Source organism: Globicephala melas, chromosome 1 (assembly GCF_963455315.2).
Source record: "Globicephala melas chromosome 1, mGloMel1.2, whole genome shotgun sequence".
Classification (NCBI taxonomy): Eukaryota; Metazoa; Chordata; class Mammalia; order Artiodactyla; family Delphinidae; genus Globicephala; species Globicephala melas.
In genome coordinates this window covers 107,541,310-107,560,669 of record NC_083314.1, presented here as the reverse complement: position 1 = coordinate 107,560,669, position 19,360 = coordinate 107,541,310, and the positions used below count along the sequence as shown (strand labels likewise).

General features: G+C 42.9%; 1 protein-coding gene across 4 annotated transcripts in view; it reads right to left on the bottom strand.

Moving 5' to 3' along the window:
* TGFBR3 (transforming growth factor beta receptor 3) overlaps window positions 1-19,360 on the bottom strand; it is a 204,870-nt gene that overhangs the window by 55,708 nt on the left and 129,802 nt on the right. The window lies entirely within an intron of this gene.

The window sequence follows — 19,360 nt, the reverse complement described above, 5'->3', positions numbered from 1 at the left end:
GAAAGGGGAAACTCCCTCCATGCGCCATGCACTTCGCGCGTCCGTCTCCCCCAGGGCCAGCAGCGGCACAGATCATACACTCAGGGCTGAGGAATTTGGAAAAGGAGTCAACGGCCACTCCTCAGGCACATTCCAGTGAGAAGAAAGCAAAGCTGCCAGGGGCAGGGAAGCGTCCCTGACTGCGGGTCAGTGGAAATTTTCTGCCGCAACAAGGGGTTAGTCAGTGCCCCTTCTGACCACCAGTTCTCTCACTCTGACCCCAACCCCCAACGAGTTTTACAACGTGTTGTTATTTCCACCTGATCCTCAGGATGACCTGTGAGGTAGGCTAGTCTGATTTCCACGGTAGAGAGGAGGAAACATCCGAGAAGCTAAAGGCCTACCCAAGGTCAGAGAAGCAGCACCCAGGGCAGACCAGCACAGGACACTTCAGACTCCCGCTTACAGCTGGCCACTGCCTGAACCCTTCCAGAAAGAAGACCTGGGTAGCTCCCAAGGCAGAAGAGTTCTCTTCCTACTTTCTACCTGTAAGATTTGCCCTCCATCCACTTGTTTGAGGTAGGCCTTCCAGACCAAAGAATCCCTTCCTCTTTCTTCCATGAGATAAGCCTTCAAATGTTTGAAGTCATCACTCAACCCCAGTCACGACTTCACTTCTTCAGGGCAACAGTCCCAACTCCCCCCATCTCCTCCCCAGACACCAATGTTGTCAGAGTTTCATCAGCATAGTCTCTGGTATGTGGTGCCCAGAACAAAACCTAGGGTTCTGGGTGTGGTCTGATGAGAGTACTGTGAAGGTTAGTTTTAGGTGTCAATGTGACTGGGCTACAGGGTACCAGATACTTGGTCAAACATTATTGTGAGTATTTCTGTGAGGATGTTTTTGGATGAGATTAACATTTAGATCAGTAGACTAACTAAAACAGATTGCCCTTCCTAATGGGTGTGGGCCTCACCCAATCAGTCAAAGGCCTAAATAGAACAAAAAGCTGACCCTTCCCCTGAGTAAGAGAGAATTCTCCTGCTGACGGCCTTTGAACTGGGCATCAGCTCTTCCTGGTTCTATAGCAGCCTGCTGCCCTTTGGACTCAAACTGGGACATGGGCTCTGCAGAATTTGAACTTGCTAGCCTCCATAATCACGTGAGCCAATTCTTTACAATAAATATCTTTCTATATCTATGTGAACACTGCATGAGGCCCAAGATCACATCAGCTTTTATATCAGCTGAAACCTACTATTATCTCATAACCATTAATTTATGCTTTAACCATATATCCAACAAATATTTATTGAGTGTCAGGCACCTTTCTAGGTGCTGGGGATATACTGGAGAGGGCAACAGACAAAATTTCCTGTTTTGTGAAGCTTACAGTCTAGTAAGGAAGTCAGAGGAACAAAATATATGTTAATAAGTGTGAAGGAATGATATAAATTGAGAGAAGAGGAGGGGGCACTATAAAGTGTTGTGATGGGACAAGTCTAACTGAGAAAGTCACTGAGCAGGTGAAGACCTGAAAGAGATGAAAGAGCCGGGCACGTGGACCTCAGGGAAAGAGTTCTCGGGTGGAGGCAGCGGTGAGGGTACAGGTCTGGTGTGGGGAAGGGACAGCAAGGAGGCCGGTGTGGCTGGAGCACAGGGGTGAGGGGCAGATGAGTAGGAGGAGAGGTCAGAGATCACAGAGGAGACCAGGAGGTCCAACAGGACCTTACAGACTGTTGCTAAGGGCTGTGGTGTTTAGTCTAGGTGAGATGGGCCTAACAGATGTTTTAACAGGATCACTCTGGCTAATAGGGCCAGGCTAGACTGAAGGGAGACAAGGAGCAGGAGACCAGTAGTAGACTTCTGGAATAATCCAGGGGAGAAAGAACAGCAGCTCACACCAGGGAGGTGGAGGTGGAGGTGGGCACGACGATACCTAAAGCCCCAGGTCTTTATTTTATCAGCTTGAGAATCCTTCCCTTACACCTTCCCTTACACCTTCCCTTACACCTTCCCTTACATCCTTCCCTTACACCTTCCCTTACACCTTCCCTTACATCCTTCCCTTACATCCTTCCCTTACATCCTTCCCTTACACCTTCCCTTACATCCTTCCCTTACACTTTCCCTTACATCCTTCCCTTACATCCTTCCCTTACACCAGCACTTCTGTAATATAAATCAAACTCTTTAGACCCGTATTTCAACTCTGTAGAGACCACATAAAAATGCTCATTCTGTTAGCTGTCAAAAATCTCTAAATTTCGTGTGTGCACCATCTACACATTCATCTAAATCCCTGAGAAGCTGAACCAGACAAGGCTGAGGTCTGTGACTTACAGGCACGCTCCCACGCTGACCCAAGCGCATTAAACAGCACTTGCCCTGGTTGTTCGCCAACTACAAAGTAACCCAACGGAATTATCCTCATCTTGTCTGTAAGGACGTCATGCTAGAACCTGTTAAGAGCCCTCTGGAAATAAAGACATGACACGTCAGTATCACCACTCCTATACCAGTCAGCACTCCAGCCCCTGCCTTATCTTCCTGGTGTGGTGTCTGTTCTTACTGGAGTCCGGCTTGGGTTAAAGTTTGTGGAAGAACAGAGATATAAAGAGAATAACAGAAAACAAGAAATAGAAGAAAAAATAGTATTTTTCTAATAGGAGAAGTGGTTACAATCACTATTGCAAGGATAATAACTACATGACTGAATATGGAATTGCTTTAAAAAAGTGTTAAAGAGCAAGGGGTTTTTTTTGTTTTTTTTTTTTAAACATCTTTATTGGAGTATAATTGCTTTACAATGGTGTGTTAGCTTCTGCTGTATAACAAAGTGGATCAGCTATATGTATACATATATCCCCATATCCCCTCCCTCTTGCGTCTCCCCCCGACCCTCCCTATCCCACCCCTCTAGGTGGTCACAAAGCACTGAGCTGATCTCCCTGAAGAGCAAGGGTTTTATATTTGGATAACGTGGCAGAAACTTTCCAAGGCAATTCATTCCCTCCCCCATCTTCCACCTTATTTGTAGGTCCTTGTGCTGCTACCACCACACTTCCAGCCCTTATGTCTCAACCAACCTAGTATCTCAACCATTACAGTAACCTCCTGCTGTCCAAGCTGCCAATCCTGTCTCTCTCCATCCCTCACCCATACTGTCACCAAGGCGATCTTTCTACAAAGTAAACACATGATGAGGCAGGATAGCATCTAAGCATCTGAACTGGCACGGGACCAGAGAGGGCCTCTGCCTGCCGCACTTCCCACCACTCCCCCAAGTACTTGCCATATGGAACCACTCACAACGGCAGAACACATCATGCTGCTTCACATCTCCTGGGTCTTTTTACAGCCTGTTCCCCACCTGGCTTGCTCACCTGGTAACTGCTCCTGTCCTCCACAGGTTTTCACTTTCTCTGTAAAACCTCCCGACTCCCTTTCTTTCCTCAGGATGGAGCTACCCTCCGTGCCCTGTGCACACCACTAGCCCAGCCCTTCTCTCGCGTGAACTGCTACTATCTACCAGCAAACCTGCCACCCCACTTGACAAGGCCAAGAGAGTGCCTAGTTCGTTCTGAATCTCCTGGCCTGGAGAGGTGCTGGGCACAAAGCAGGGACTCAGTAAGTGCTTGTTGAATGAAAGCTCAATGGTGTTACTTACAGGAAAGGCGATGCCATAATTTCTTCATTCTCACAACACTTACTTCCCTCACTGCCCAGAAACGATCTTTCGGCCAGGCTTTAAAGCTAGTATTTGATTTTTCACCTAATAGCTGACCTAAAAACCAATTATCAAATCATTTAGTAGTTCCATGTCTCCCCGCAGAATCCACTAAACTTTCCTCCTGTTTGCTAATTAAAACCCAGTCCTCTGACATTCCCTGACATGACAAACATCTTCCGGTGGGAACAAACAGAGCCCTGAGCCCTGAGAATTCTGAATCTTACTTAGCAAGCGTCCATTGAAGGGGCAAACGTGAAGCACCTGACTGTCCAACAAGCCCCAGGCTTCAAAATGCACTGCGCCACCCCTTCTCCCGACTGCTCTTCCCTACTGAAACCACGCACAGCATTTGTATTTTACATTCTGGTTATGCTACCAGACTTTTTAAAAAAGCAGAACATTACTCTCTCTGCCAGTGCTGGGAGTTTTATTACAAGAACTTACAGCTAGGCAACAAGAGCCAAGTTTATTATTTTTTCTGGATCAGATTCAACAACCTTGTCCAAAAGAGCAAGAAACAAGCAAAAGAGGCAACCAGCCCTTTTGTTTCCACACCTGCGTTTAAGCTTTAACTCTTAAAGTCCTAAGCAGACCCACTGAAGCCTCAAGATTGATCTCCCAAGCCTCAGGGAAGGGAACCAAATGCCAGTTAATGGGTGCAGACACCATTTTCCTGGAACTGAGGCTCTTCGTCTTAGCACTTATCTCAGCACATCAGCTGACTCAGAGGCCTGGCGGTTGCCTCACAGTCACTCTGCGGCCTCCCCCAAGCTGGTGTGGTCTTTAGTGAGGAGGGAGAGAGAATCTTTGCTGAGGATAATGCCATATTGCAAGGCCTCACCTAGTCCTACCCACCTCCTCCCGCCTCGTCCACGCTCCCAGATGAAAATGCAGGTCGCACGTAATTGCACGGGTGGCAACTGAGTTTCCTCTGAAGTTTCCCCTCATCTCCTTCATGTGCACTCACATGTTACCTTCTCGATAGAGCCTATTTAAAATTACAATCCAACCACCCGGCAGCCCCCACTCTAGCGCTCTGACTCCCTCACACCTGCTTTACATGTTCTTATTTCTAGATTAGAGTATAATATAGCCAGCTTCTAAACTACCGTGTAATTTACTTGTATATTATGCTTATAGCCCATCTCCTCCCACTAGAATGTAAGCTCCTTCAGAGGCTGGGATTTTAGCCTGCTTTGTTTATGGGCATATCCCAAGCGCAGTGTTGGGTATAGAAGACACTCAATAAGTGTTAAATGAATGAATGAATCCTGAGGTCCCATTAACTGGCAGTGGCTACCTAAAGTTCTGTGCTGGGAAGAATTCTGAGGCCATACTCAGGAGCAGTGGAGAAAGGGGAATGAGTGCCATGGTCACTCATGTGCCTGCCAGGGGCTCAGGGCAGGCTCTCCTGGCTCTATGGCTACCCAGTAAAGTAGCCACTGGCCATTGAGAGCTTCAAATGTTGCTAGTTAAATTGACCTGTGTCATAACTGTAAAATACACACCAGATTTTGAAGGCGTAGTAAAACCAGTGTTAAGAAGAAATCTCACTGCTTCCTGAAGTGTGATACTCAGATCAGTGTATCACAGACAAAAGTATGTTAAAATGCAGGTTCCAGGGTGGGGTGGGAATGTAGGGTCAGGCAACTGCATTATAATCCTCCGCCCACTATCCCATGATTCCCAGGCATACTTGAGGATCACTGCTCTGTGCCATAGATAAAAATATTATGTAAACTCCAATCTTTGTAAAGCGTGAAGAGGATTACTTGGAGAACAAGCAAGAATTTTCTCCCCTGCACTGGTTAAAAAAAAAGCTAAGAGGGTGAGAGTAAAGCCAAGTCATTTTTGGAGTCATCTTCTTCTATATCTAAAAAGATAGAAACGGGCCCTGTGAAATGAGGAGCCATAGCTCCCCAATGATAAAGAAATGCTTGCTGAAATCTCAGAGGAAAATCTGTTCCAGGAATCAAGCTCTCTCTCTCTTCCCCCCCCCCCCCACGCATGCACGCGTGCACACCCAATAGCTGGGCTGTGGTCCATTTAGAGCCTGAGTTATCGCTTGGGTGAGCGCCTGCTATTCAGGTTACAGCTCCGTGAGGCTGCTTTAACTCGCACACTCAACTTCGCACATTTACATGACTTTGGCATTGCTGAAAGTTCAACACTTGCACAGTCAGGATCAGCTCCTCTCCCTCTTCTGTCCTGCCCTACCCCCAACCTTTACTATTCCTATTCCTTTTTCTTGACTCTTTCACTGACACATCTCCTTCTGGAGATGCCTGCTTAGGAGAACAGGAAGAGCAAAACAAGGAAAACAAATAAAGCAAAGAAAAACACATGGGCATTTCAGAAACACCTGCCATGCCAAGAATTTGCTAGTTCAATTCTAGGGGGAAAAAAGACTTATGGTAAAGTAGAATAGGCATTTCTCTAGAGCTTAGGTTTATGTATAAGTAGGATCTATGCAGATTGGCCTGAGAACTCGTAACAGTGCCCACACAGAAAGGCATTGAGGAGATTATGCTTTGATGTATTTTGTGCACCAAGTCCAGCAAAAACAAACTTACATAAAGTGCTGGAACAGCCTTGAAATATTTACCTCCCAAATGAGGATGGGACCCTACATTCTGAAAGAGGAAAATCACACGTTCTCCCTACCCCAATTCCTGGGAGGACTGTGCTTGCCTAGTTCCTCCAAAGTCTCGTGATATGAAATGTGATCTGAAACATGTTTTTCTACTAACCATATATCATGACTCAATGTTTTTTTCAAAGTTTGTTTTAAAGAAATAATAACTTCCATGCCCATGAACCTACAGTCATAATTTGCAAAGCTACATATTCATGAGCCATGTGATTGTGGTCTCTGCCAGTAGTGCACTCAAGAAACACAAATCCATGCAACCATTTAAAAATTCTTGGATGAAAAAAAAAATTCTTTGATGTTTTAATTTTGTATCCACAACCATATTACTCTGTCCAATAAAATGAATTAAAATATATTCAACAATTTTTCTCAAAACATTCATGATGATCATCCTCTGCTTTTAATTTTTATTCCTGTTGAAATATAAAGAATAAAGGATTGAAAGTGCCTTCTGTTCTTAATGCCCTACATGTTTACACATGTCCAAGAGGAAAGCTCTGAGATGCTACCCTCCAAATAGAAACACGCACAAACTTGAAGTTGAGCCAGAACAAAAGCAATACTCTAATCTCCCATGGAGATGTCACAAGAACGATAGTATATGTGAATACATATATACACAAAGACAAGCAAAATAACTCACTGCAACTGAAAGATGAACTCAGTCCCCACAGGTTACCAAATTAATGAAGCGTAAGCTGCTTTATAATATAGAGTTTTCCAAAGTAGAGCCCCAGGCCACACAGGGATCCTCAGTGACCTTACAGAATCATCTCTTGAGACTCTTAAATTTATTCTTTCCCATCTTCCAATGCAGCATGATGTTAGAAGGAGTTGACCCGAAGTTTAAAGTGTATTTATCATCTAAAGGGTGTTTTTCAGGAAAAAACAATAAAATGTTGGCATCCTTACCAGTACGTGCCATGATCCTCAATCTATTGTGGCCCTCCAAGTGTGCTTCTGGGAAACCCCTCACCAAGAAGGATTCTTTCTTCTATTTTTCTTTTAAGTTACATCCCATCTGCCGACCCAGGTTCAAGGGCACAAACTGGATTTTACAAACAGTTGGCTCCAAATAGGTACCTAGAATCCTCTTTACAGAGTTCCTCTTCATCAAGACTGACAATCTAAGTTCAGTTTTGCAGGCAAGGACACTGAGGCTCAAAGAAGCTAAAGAATCTGCCTGAGGCACAGAGTTGGTAAAAAGCAGGATTGACAACAGAACCAAACACCTCGTTTCTCACTCCAGAGCTCTTTCTACTCCAGTGGCTCCATGAAGTAGCTGTTACTAAGCGCAAGAAATCAGTAGAGTAGGGTAGACAGGAGCCCCCTGGACCCTGGATTAATAGAACACTGGGAGAGAAAGTCCCACAGGCACTTACTGATCATTCAGTGCATGTTTCATAGATACTGAATCCTCACATCTGACAACTGAAGAAACTGTTGTCAGAGTTTCTTCTGAGAAGTTAGGTAAAGCCCCAGATTACATAATTTTAGCAAGGTGCACGTTCAAACTGCATCTGCAGGACTCCAAAAGCTATGCAATACAAACCCAGGCTTTTACAAGAGTGACAGGGGAAAGCAGTAAGGCAGAGCGGGGGGGTTGTGCTTCTCTACCTCTTGCACAGTCTCCCCGTCAGGTTGTTTCCTTCTCTCTCTCCCCGCCACCTTCCCCAGAAGCTGGAGGAGCTATGCTGGTGAGAGTGGAGGGAAAGGGAATGGAAGGTGCAGAAAGAAAATCGTAGTGACTGTTATGGAAGCAAAAAATTGCTTGGCTAGAAGAAGAGAGATCTGCTAAACAACAACAGCAAGAAAAACTGCCAAAGAATCTGAAAATGATCGAATAGAGACTATAGTAGATACAGCATGACGAGAACCTGAGGCTGTAAAAATGTTAAATATAAGTGCTTCTGTGACGTTCAGTTTTATATGTCAATTTGGCTTGGCTATAGTCTCCAATCATCCAATCAAACACTAATCTAGTTGTTGCCGTGAAAGTATTTTGTAGATATAATTAAACTCCACAATCAGGCGGCTCTAGGTAAGGGAGATTATCTTAGATAATCTGTGTGGGCCTGATCCATCGGTTGAAAGGCCTTACGAGCAGAGCTGAGGCTTCCCTGAGGAAGAAGAAATCCCACCTGTAGACAGCAGCTTTGGCTCCTGCCAGAGAGTTCTGGCTGCCCTTCCTGACTACTGGCCCTACAGGTTTCTGACTTACCTTGCCTGTCCCAACAGTGTCATAAGCTGATTTCCTGCAGTAAACCTCTCCCTGTATATACCCACAGCTGGTCCCCTTTTTCTGGATAACCCCTGACTGACAGCTTCTGTGAATGGCTGATATAGGCCCCAAGAGAAATGGAGCTGCATATTCTAGCCCAGAAACCACAGATCTAAGAACACTTTGGGGGAAGAGGGTTCTAAAGGACATTTCCTTGTGGGGCAAGATGAAGGTGGGGCCTCCAACCCAAAACGACTGTTTGGAGCCCTCTTGAACTTCCTAAGCGTAGCTTTCAACCAAAGGCAGGCCGTGTATTTGTGCCCACCCCCATTTTCCAGTCTACATTCCACAGTCTCTGAAGACGACTACGGTGATCTCCTATGCCAAAGCCAGAAGGCTGAACTGAACACGTTTAACAGCAATGAAGAAATGATCCCCAGAGGGCTAAGAACAGATGCAGATATTAAAGCAGGGCATCCTGGTAGAGCTGATCCAGAGACAGGACAACCAGAGGAGCCCAGGGACACAATATTGCTGGGAAAGCAGCCAAGAAGCAGTTTTTAAATCCTTACCTGAATGACGTCCCTCAGAAGGGTTACCCAACTACCTTCCTTGCACTATCTGTGACTGAGGGATAGTGGCAAGGGCTCCAAGCAAAGGAGGAAAAGAAACAGGGAAAGAGGGGCTCAAAACACTTGGGGGGTTTAATCACTTTTAGAATGCTTTGCTACTTTTAAGGCAGCAGCCACTATAGCTCACTTCCAGCTATTGGTAGAGCAACTGTAGCACTATTTCAGAAGCTTCACATGGTGTTTAGGAATACTGTTGTTATGTACAGTCAGATGTGGTCAGGAGCACCTCCCACATCTAGGTCTTGGGGAAAATCATTTATCCTAGGTATCTTCCTCTGCAAAGGAGAGCCCTGGACCAGATGACAGTGGGTAATTAAAATCTAATATCCTGGACTTCCCTGGTGGCACAGTGGTTAAGAATCCACCTGCCAATGCAGGGGACACGGGTTAGATCCCTGGCCTGGGAAGATCCCACATGACCCAGAGCAACTAAGCCTGTGTGCCACAAGTACTGAGCCTGCGCCCTAGAGCCCGTGAGCCACAACTACTGAGCCCGCATGCTGCAACTGCTGAAGCCCACACGCCTAGAGCCTGTGCTCCGCAAGAAGAGAAGCCACTGCAATGAGAAGCCCGTGCATAACGGAGAGTAGCCCCCACCGGCCGCAACTAGAGAAAGCCTGCACGCAGCAACGAAGACCCAATGTAGCCAAAAATAAATAATAAATAAATTTATTTTAAAAATATCTAATATCCCTGCCTCACCTATTACTCCCATTCAAAGTATAACTTCATTCAATCCCAGTGTCAAAATCTGGGATATGTGATGTAAAGGGAGAAAGTAGGGGGAGTCTAGCCCAAACTACTAATCCCCATCATTAAAAAAAAAAAGATTTTTTATTATTATTTTTGCTAATTTTTATTGAGCACTTACTTTGTGCCAGGCACTATTCTAAGCACTTTACACAGGTTATAGCCACCACTCACTGTGTGACCGTGCACAAGTTAACTCAACCTCTCACTGTGTCAGTTTCCTCATCTTAAAATGAGGATAATAAGAGTACTTACTTCATAGGCTTCTTATGAAAATTAGAGATCAAATGGGCAGTGGCCACTGTGGGCTTTTGCCAGAGATGGCAGATGGATAAGCCCCTGACTTCCAGGTACAACCTGCTTCCTAGTATCGCAGCTATGTCACTCACCACCCAAAAAGGACAAGGCAGAAGGAAGCAAACCGGTGATGACTCCTTGGTCCAGGGGCATTAAAAGGTTGCAACAGGGCTTCCCTGGTGGCGCAGTGGTTGAGAGTCCGCCTGCCGATGCAGGGGACACGGGTTCGTGCCCCGGTCCGAGAAGATCCCACATGTCGCGGAACGGTTGGGCCCATGAGCCATGGCCGCTGAGCCTGCGCGTCTGGAGCCTGTGCTCCGCAACGGGAGAGGCCATAACAGTGCGAGGCCCGCGTACCGCAAAAAAAAAAAAAAAAAAAAAAAAGTTTGCAACACAGACCCTAGGCCATCTGGGGACAGGGTATAAGGATCAAGGGCAAAGGCAGATCCTGAGATATAAATTCCACTCTGGACAAAGAAATAGGAAGACTAAAGGGGCTTCTTCCTCCCCTGAAGAAATCTGCTTCCAAGCCAGAGAGCTGGATGATGGAGGCCTGAAATGCCAGAACTGGGTTGCCTCAAATAAACTCAACGACTCTCCCTAGGAAGGAGTCAGGCCATGCTGCAGTCCTTTTCAGAGACAAGGAATGTCAGCTACCTGTGGGGAGCGCTTACCAAGGGCCTCACTGTCCGCAATTTATGAGAAGACCAAGGCAACACCAATGAGCTTTCAAGTCAGCCTCACTAGAATTTCCCAGGAGACAGATTTCCCCCATCCCATGACCTGAAAAAAATATTCTGCCATCTCCCTTAACAAAACATTTGCTTTTTCTACCAAACAGCTCTCTGGAGGCTGTCCACCACATTAACCAAGGGCACTAGAGACGTTACATTTGATACAATTGCCCAACGCTTGGGAAGGGCAGATTCATCAGATTACCAGATCAGCCTTTAACAGTAAAGCCTTAAAGGGCAGCATGGGACTCTACACAAAAAAACATCAACCTTCCGCCACAGAGCCATGACAAAGCAAGTCCAACAGAGGCAGGAAAAGTCCATGCTTGCGTGAACCCTTCAGGACAGGATGTCTTGATCAGGAAGAATACACCCAGGCAAACCTCCTAAGGCCACTCACTGACAACATTCATCAGCTTTAAAATAACGAGTTAGGGTAAATCCTAGGAAGTCTTTCAAAAACTCTTTCTGGACCAGGATTACCAGCCCAAACTGGACTCTTTCCAATGCTCTAATTACCTCAGTGACATTTAGGAAGAGTTCTCTCACCACAAAAGGGCCAGAAACTCACTCCTAGGAAATATGGTAGTTGACCGAACCTAGTTCATGAGAGGATCAAGCCCCTTATAATTAAGGCTCTTATGGACAAGCCACAAAACCAAGAGATAAGCAGCCTCTGGGACAAAAATGCCTGGTACACAACCACTTGGAATATCCCACAGGACACAGTGAGTCATTCCACAAGAGATATTTTTAAAAAAGAAAAGGGAAGAACCAATCTTGAAACATTTAGTTATTTAATCTGCCTTTAAGAGAGAATTTGTTTGGGGAAAGACCTCACTGGAAAATCCAAAATGGTATATTCAGACTGCTATATATAGGGGTGACACTTCTGGTTGAGCAAAAGGCCGTGCTTGTGTCTGCAACCCTGAGCCCTCAACCACATGCTGCTCCCGGTCAGCCTCACAGAAGGAGCGGCCTAAATTGCACTTGGCATAAGAAGATTCTTGTTTGCTCCAGTTTTCAGGATCTACTGGTGGTACTTCCCAGTCTCGTAATCATCCCTCCCACACCACGGGAAGCTCCTTGAGGGCAGGGCAATCCACCCCCTTTCTCTCTGGAGCCTCCACACTTAGGACAGTTCCCAGCAGGCACTGAAAACTAGGTGTTGGATGAATGAACAAGTAGATCCAGAAACCGTCATACCAGGTATGCTAATGTCATGTTTTTCTAAACATGGGGAGAACTGCCAAACAAGAGTAAGGAGGAAGTTCAAAAAGAAAAAAAAAAAAAATCAGTTCCAGGTTTTTAAATGCAACACAGTAGAGAATACAGAAATTTTTCAAAAGTTCCCTCCTCCACAAGCAAACTTGAATGTCTGAGTTATTCAGAGGGCATTTTTGGACGCTCAGTGTCCAGTTACACATCACTTGGATTCAGAAAAGGAATTTCTGGACATGCGCTGTGGTACAGGCTGTGCATGTCCCTTCCTAGAGCAGCGCTAAGCACACATCTGGGGCTATTTAACAACTGATTGGAAATTTCGCCTTCTGATTTCCAGTTAAATACTGGGCACAGGAAAACAAATAGCACTTGTTTTTCACTGAGCCTTGTTAGTCATCCAAACTGCAATGCAGACCAGAGAACTGCCTGTGGTTTGGTGGCAGAGCCCCAACATATTTGGACCTTCCCCCCCCCAAGTTTAAGAGAAAGGAATAAACCGATTTTGGCAACCTCAGCTTCTTCACCCACCCACCCCACTCAAAAACACAAAACAAGGTTTTAAATATTAAGCATGTTCCTGGTATTAATTTACATTTTTCATTAGGGTTAAATTTTTATTTGTTTTTAATCCAAAGCCAAGAGCATAGAGTTTGGTTTCTCTCATTTATTTCAATTGCCCTGCTCTAATATTTACTTGGATTTGCTGAAGAGGCAATGTTCAGATTACCATTTTCTGTTTCCAGTTAAACTGGGATGTAATATGTAGCAGTTGTACTATCAAAGAATGAGAGTTTGAAAGCTGGGAGGAACTTCAGAGATTGACTAGTACCACCTCCTCACTTTAGAGATGAGGAAACTGAGGCTTGAGTAGTTAAGTGATTTTGTCCGGTGATTGATGTATATAACTGGTTAGTGGCAGAACCAAAGACTAATAATTGGGCCTCCTGACACCCAGGCCAGAGTGTTAACTAGAAACAAAAATCTGAGTTACCTCTAGGTAGAACTGCCAGAAAAAATCAGGACACCCAGTTAAATCTGAATTTCAGATAAACAATGAATAACTTTTTAGTATAAATATGCCCCAAATATTGGAAACTCTACCTCAAAGACCAATATCCCCTTCAACTCCCCACCTTCATTCAAACACACACACATTTACATGCATTTCTTTCCTGATTTTACTGATAAATGGCTGGGAAAAATAAATCATAGTACTGTAATCCCAACAGTGAATGAGGTTGGAAGAAGTTGCTGCTTATTTCTTGAGACTTTCCTAATCTTAAAATACATTTTTCCCCTCACGAGCATGCAAAGCAACAAGCCCGATGTCAAAGGGCTGCAAAGGCCCCTGGATTAGACATTTCATGTTATTAGAAGCCAGGCATTAGGGTCTCATCTAGAGAATTTCTGCTTGTCCCAGGGTTCTAAGTCTGTAGACCTTTTAGGAGAGAGTGCTTAGGTTTGTAATACAAATAAAGCAAGATTTTTTCAATAAAAACCACGGAATAAAGTAAAATGATTTTAAAGTTTGGTTCACTGATTTTACAACATCACGTTTGAAAAGAATGCTGCCTCAAGTTTTTTTTCTAACAGCTTTATTGAGATATAATTCAACCTTATTATAATTCTATTACGTAAACTACATAAACATGATTATATATTAGAATTCATCCTATAATTCACTTTATTGAGACATCATAATATTCCTCCTTTTAAACTGTACAATTCAGTGTTTTTAGTGTATTCACAATTGTGGCAAGAATCACCACTACCTAATTTCACAAAATTTTTATCACCCCCCCCCCGCCCCCACCCAAAGAAACTTCATACCGTTCACAGTCATTCCCCATCTTCCCCTCCCACTATCCTCTGCCAATTACTGATCTACCTTCCATCTCTATGGATTTGCCTGTTTGGGATATTTCATACAAATGGAATCATACACTATGTGGCCTTTTGCACCTGGCTTCTTTCATTTATGTTTCCAAGGTCCGTCCACGTTTGGTATGTATCAGTACTTCATTCCTTTTAACGGCCAAATAATATTCTATTGTATGGATATACCACTTTTTTTATCCATTCATCAGTTGATGGACATTTAGGTTGTTTGCACTTTTTTATTATTATGAATAATGCTGTTATGAACATTTGTGGACGAGTTTTTCTACGGACATATGTTTTCCAAAGCCCCATTTTACCTTCCCACCAGCAATGTATGAGAGTTCCAATTCCCCTATATCCCCAACACCACTTGTTCTTATCTGCCTTTTTTATTATAGCCATCTAGTGGGTGTGAAGTGGATTCTCATTGTGGTTTTAAATTTGCATTTTCCTAATGACTAATGATTTTGAGCATCTTTTCATGTGTTTATTGGCCATTTGTGTTATTTCTTTGGAGAAACGTCTGTTCAAATTGTAGCATGTTTTTAAAGACAATCTGGTACTGTGGCTCTTCCCAATCGTTTTTTAGCAACCTCAAGTTAAAAGTTCAGACATCTATTACACAGTTGAGCTACCATACTTCTTCTTTGATGCAGAGATAATTGCATAAATAAAAATAAGCTTAGATGATCCTTCTAAGAGAGTTTTACTTGTAGTTTCAACATGACAGACTGAGAGAGTAGGATTATTTTTATTTCTGATTGCTCTGAAGCATAACTCTAACCTACCCAATTTTCTCTGGGCTATCCCTACACCCTGCAAAAGAAAATCTATGAGGCTGTGAGAACTCCACTGCGCGCGCACGCGCCTGTGTATGTGTATGTGTGTGACATACTCAAAGATCTACTACTTCACACTCAGCCTGAGATAACCACTCTCATCCATTCCCATTTCCTGGGTAACCAGAACAACCAGATAAAGGAATTGCACTTGCAGAGGAAACTCAGTCCCACTTTCTCCCTACATGACACACTCCCTCTTGCCTGCACTGTGGAATCAAGAGAAGGACTAAAAAGATTGACAGTAGAAAACAGATATTTTTTTAGACGGTATTAAAATATGTTTTCAGTCACCCTCGTGGGTGGCTGAGACATTTTGAGTAACACAAGGTCCTGCTAACTAATTATGAAAGGTTTCCTTTTTTAAATTGGGCAGTTATAATAATGCAGACATGACAACTTAAAAGGTTCACCATGATAGATGAGTAGATGCCATTACTTGAACTTTTCTCACAACCCTACTTAAAAATAATTATAATAACTGTTGGGAATTCCCTGGTGGTCCAGTGGTTAAGACTCCATGCTTTCACTGCTGAGGGTGCGGGTTCAATCCCTCGTTGGGGAACTAAGATCCCACAAGTTGCGCGGCACAGCCAAAAATTTTTTTTAATTTTTTAAATAACTGTTAAAGTATTGTAACTCTACACAGAAAGTAAAGACAGCTTTACGACAGTAATGCAAATCCTTCAGCAATATATAAAGGAGGGAGCAAGGACATACACCTCTTCGACTGAGAGTCAAGGGACCCACCCTCTCTCCTCAGCTCCTTTAAGCTCTCCAGGTAACTTTGGAAAAGACAGTGATAGAAATGGCTAAGCCTCAGTTTCCAAAGATTCCATGGGCCTTCCGAAGTGTTTGGATGAAACACTTTATGTAAAATAATTTAGTTATCTTATCCCTAACCTTCAACTCTTAACTACAATAAATGGATAAATGAAACACACCACTGATTTTCTATCCAGATCCCTCTGCTGCAATGGCTGTCAAGTCATTCATTTCAGGTTACAGAGAGCAAGGGAAGAGCTTGCCTTGCCTTCTTTCTTTCAGCACAGTCTCTGTTAGGGAGAGCTGCCCAGCTTGTGAGAGAACTTGTATCACTCGTTGTCTAACTATATGAGAACCTGAATGAACAACAGATGCTCCACTATCTCTTCCAGGCCATGAGGAAATGTGCAGATAGAGAAAACCATGTTCCCTAAAGAAGGCCTGCTGGACAGCAAGGCAGAGTTCATGTGTCCCACAGTTTAAATCCTCGACTTCTCCCAGCACTGCCTCCCTTGTGTTGGTAATTTGAGATTTATCACTTGATCTACAATCTCCTTACATGGGATAAACTCCAAATAGGGTTGATGTTCAATTATTTACTAAAACCGTCTCCTGTGGTTCATTGTTAGTGCATCTTAAGCTGATGGCCAAGAAGCAGTTCTTACAGATATTAAACAAAATTAAAGCAAATAAATAATAACTAGGAGTAAGATACTTTCCCTTAAAAGTCACAGAGAGGCAGTTTGAAGAAAGAATCTAGAAAGTGATCAGTACAACTATGATAGATGTGGTCCACACTTTTCATCTGGACCTACAGCCCAGAGAAATGGGAACTCCTTTCAATCTGGGGCCGGCCAAGCTAGACATTTCATAATTAGAAATGTAAATTCAACGTCCTTCCCAAGTGTTCTTTACTATGACTAATAATAAATAGCAACAAAAATGGTAGGTAATGTTTATGAAATTATCAGTGCCAGGTCCCATACTAAACGTTTTACATGTAATCTCACTTAATGAAGAAAACAACCTCATGATGTAGGGACTATTATCATTCCCATATTACAACTGAGGAAAGTCAGGCTTAGAGAAATTAAATACTTTTCCCAGGTTCTGCCTGGATTCAAACCAGGGTAGGCAAAGCCTTTGCTCATAACCTCTCTATAACCTGCCCAATGTGGTAGCCACTAGCCTCTCATAGCTATCGAGCTCCTGAAATGGCTAGTGTGCTTAAGGAATTGTATTTCTGATTTTAGTTAATTAAAAAATTTTTTAAATATTTATTTATTTAGGCTGTGCTGGGTCTTAGTTGTGGCACACGGGATCTTCGTTGCAGCATGTTTAGTGGCAGCATGCAGGATCTTTAGTTGCAGCATGGGGACTCTTAGTTGTGGCATGCATGTGGGATCTAGTACCCCGACCAGGAATGTAACCCGGGCCCCCTGTATTGGGCGTGTGGAGTCTTACCCACTGGACCACCAGGGAAGTCCTCTGATTTTAGTTAATTTAAATTTAAATAGCTACACATAGCTAGTACCCACAGTATTGGACGGTGCAGCTCTGCACGATAAGGGCTAAATGAGCATATGACTTTATAATCATGGCCCTTAGCCTTACTATCACAAATGCCTTTAATTACAGGAGATTGACAATGCTTATAAGTATGAAGGGAGCCAGTTTAGCATAAGAGCTTGTACAGGTAAGTCCTATATGGGTTTGAGTCTCAACTCTGCCAGTAATTAGCCAAGTGATTTGGGTCACTACTTAACCTCTCTAAATCTTAGTTCCTCATCTGTGAGTGCATCTGTAAAATGGAGTAAATCGTCACAGGGTTATTATGAGAATTAAATAAGATAAAGTATTAGAGCACTTATGCAATACCTGGAATGTACTAAGTGCTAAATAAATGTACTGATAATAGTAATAACAATTAATTCTGACTTTTGGACTTTTAAATTTAGAAGTAATGAGAGTTTCAATTCTCAGAAAAGGCTATAATTTAAGTTATTAGTAACTCTTATCTTGTAAATGTACTTTTGAGTTTAAAAAAGTTTTATTTTGAAAATAATTCACATTTACAAAGTTGCAAATATAGTACAAAGACTCATGGACACTCTTTAACTAGATTCCCCAGTTTTCAACACCTTGCCATATTTGCTTTATTATTCTATCTACACATTAATTTTTTTTCTGAATTATTTGGCCCTTTAACCCTTAATGCTTAAGTGTATTATGTTTCCTAAGAAGGATATTCTCTTATATAAGAAAAGTACAATTATTAAATCTATGAAATATAACATTGATACAATACTTTAATCTATAGGCTCAATTCCAATTTCTCCTATTGTCCCTCTGATGTCCTTTATAGCAAGGGTGCCACTCCCTACCCAGGGATCACATGTGTCTTTTTAGCCTCCTTCAATCTGGAATGGCTCCCCAGTCTTTCTTTGTCTTTCATGACTAACATTTTTGCAGAGTACAGGCCAAGTTATTTTATTGAATGTCACCCAATTTAGTTTCCTCCAGTGTTTCCTTATGATTAGACTCAGATTATATGCATTTTGGGCTAGAATAATAACTAATTTAAGACCATGTAAATATACTATTCCTCAAACTCCCTCCACTACCACTAGATCTAGTATCTGTTGATGACTCTTGCCTAATCAACTTTTACTGTGATGGTTACCAACTGATGATTTTCTAACTCCATCATTCCTTCTATATCAGTTGATTGGTAATCTTCTATAAAGAGGAGCTTTCCCTTCTCTCCTTTCTACTCATTTATTTATCTACTTTTAAACTGTATTGACTATGGATTCTTACCTTATTCAATGGGGACCTTTGAGTTAAAAGTACTCTTCAAATACAAGTGACAAGAAACTACAGAACTGAATTAAGAATCATTAATTAGGCAAAATGTATTCATTGTGCAAGACGAAGACTATTAACTGAGGCCTCTTCTTGTTTTGATCGCTGTAGGCAAGAGAGGTTTAAGAGTCCAAGGCTCTGTAGTTTAGGACATCAGCACATAGCTCTAGCAATAGACAATGTGAGTTATCACTGTGAAGTGCAGTGTTGCTCATCATCAGACATGATATCATACCCCAAATATTCTATCCAAACAACCCATCAATTCCTCCACAACTAGCAAACTTGAATGTTCTGGCAAACTCAAAAGGACATGATTTACAAATAGTAGGTAATATTTGGATCCTTCCACAAGAGCTGGGTTCCAGCTTTTTTATAAAATACAAATGTTTTCATTTTGGAGCTCACTGTGTTACTTTCTCAACAAACAGATCCTCATATCAGAAATTAGGCCTGTGTTATACACAAATAAAATGGGTTTGTGCATATTTATTTTGCGGTCACAGACCACACACCTAATGGCTACTTACGATATTTACATTGCTCCTGGTACTATGGGGAGTGTGGGGAGGCGGTCTCAGAGCTGAGACCAAAGCTCAGTCCACACAAAGAAGGACTGCAGATCCTGCTCTATCGTGCAAGAGAGACCGGACTCTCCATCCACAGAAGAGGGCATGTGAATGGTATCTGTTTTCTGTGAATGCTTATCGATGCCATCCAAATATCACTAACAGCAAAATCCAAATTTAATACACTGTGGACTCTGGTATTATTTCGATGAAATAA